This window comes from Trypanosoma cruzi, genomic scaffold (assembly GCF_000209065.1).
Source record: "Trypanosoma cruzi strain CL Brener 1047053517095 genomic scaffold, whole genome shotgun sequence".
NCBI lineage: Eukaryota > Euglenozoa > Kinetoplastea > Trypanosomatida > Trypanosomatidae > Trypanosoma > Trypanosoma cruzi.
The window spans coordinates 1-1,897 of record NW_001849122.1 but is presented as its reverse complement, the minus strand read 5'-3'; the positions used below and the strand labels follow the sequence as shown (position 1 = coordinate 1,897).

Here is a 1,897-nt window from a genome sequence, read left to right as displayed (position 1 = left end):
GCCACGGCAAGCAAGAAATGAAACAGCCACATAAGGACAATCATCCGGTAAAGCATGCCTTTGGCGTTGTAGGCGGATAATCGCACAGAAACAGTGCCCATCCACAAGGAAACAGCATACACTGCGGCTCCTGCACTCCCTAATAAGCGCCTCATGAAATAAAAATTTGTGCCGCGATTTCAGAGCACTGAAGTACAAAAAAAAATGAATTGAAGGCAACAGTCGAGCACAACCTCTACTGAGTCTTTCTCCGCAGGGAGAAAGGGCACCAAGCACACTGCGCTCGACATTCACTCACAATAAGACACCAATAAATAAACCAAGGGCGGTGTGGAAATGGATTTATTCCATTCAGCAGCCCCAGCGGATCATAAAATACAAAAGGGGCCCAACGTAACGATGGTTCCTATCATGGCACCACACAACGTCGTGCTTCCATTTCAGGATGGGAATTAAGGAGTTAGCTGCAAGTGCAGAAACCGTCTTCTCCACCCAGCACAGGACTCTGAGAAACTAGCCAACAGGCCAGAAAGAACAACATGCAGCAAATCGCTCCCAATATTCCGGTAATCCCTTCTCACGCCGAGTTATCGTCGCGGCCGAAAAGTCCAGTTTGCGCGGCCCGCCTTTGTGAATTCACAAGCGCCATCATGATGAACAACCCACAAACATACCAAGGCGATCCATACGTGATGTCCTCAAACACCCTCGCAAAACCCTCCAACACCCTCTGCTCCGCGATGCAGATCATTTCTGAAAGTAAAACCATTCGTGGTAAAGAAGCGCATCCCTCGTCAAAGGCACATCGCCCATCACCAGTGATGCTCGCGCCTCCAACGCATTTCGCTCAGCCACCGAGAAGGAGAAATGATCACGAGCAACAGCAGCAGTGGCGTGCACGTCACATGCAGAGAATCCTAATCAACCAAGCAAGCGATGTTGAGGTTCAATCCGCTGATGCCTCCGAAAAGCAATGGAAATATTGTTGGGCAACAGATTTCTCGGAATAAACGTCATCCACACTTCAGCTCATTTCGCGCCAAACATTCCCAAAAAACGCGTTTGGAGTGCGTGTGACAGACGCAAGAGCAAGAAAAAGATGGAGCACAAAAAAACAATGAACCCCCCAAAAAAGAGCATTCTTACGTGTTCCCTCGCTTGCCCTCGCATGTCTCATTTCCGTGGGGCGGGCCTGTGGAATATGCGGGGGGCAGCCGGGCCCATCAAGGCAATTCCCTTTCTCAAGCGTCATGACCCGCCGTACGCTCCCGAGAACACGTTTTCGCATACCACGCGCCCGCCTGACTTTGATGACAGTTGCGGGACTCCAAATTCCCCAGTGTATCCCGCAGTTTCTTGCCCTCTTGCTTTCGCGCTTCGTTTACAATTCATTCCTGGCAAGTATTCCTTTCGGGTGGTCGCCTGTTGCAATGATGAGGCGCAATGGCAATCGTGATGAGCATCGCCAGCGACACAATTCAGACACATCAGTGGCATGTAGGCTTGGCGCCACACGGGACCCGGCGCTTCGCCCGCCCAATGAAAAGCTGCGGCCCCGTTGGTCTGGAAAGCGCGCGGCACAAGTCGGTATCCCCACGCGGCAATCAAACGGCTCAGAAACAGCGCGTCATCAGAGGCACGCTCGGCACACCCCACTGCAGAGCCAGTGGGCAAATTTAGAGCAAATTGGCACGACTGCGGCGGGCCATGGCGGACGGCAGGAATCATCTCGCGGTATTGTACGGGGTAAACGTCTACAATTCGCTGTGGCAGCCAGGCGCAGAACAGATCGTCAATGGCGACAAAAGATATTCGCCACGTGTCTGTCTCAGCCACATTCGCTAAGAATAATCGGCGGCGTTGAGTTTCTTGTGTCAAAGAGTAGAAGATAAAAAAG

The 1,897-nt window shown here is 51.8% G+C and overlaps 1 annotated feature.

Annotated features, from left to right (window-relative positions):
- Nucleotides 1–1,897: a sequence feature (areas not merged during assembly with more than two copies in the genome that could not be assigned to a particular haplotype).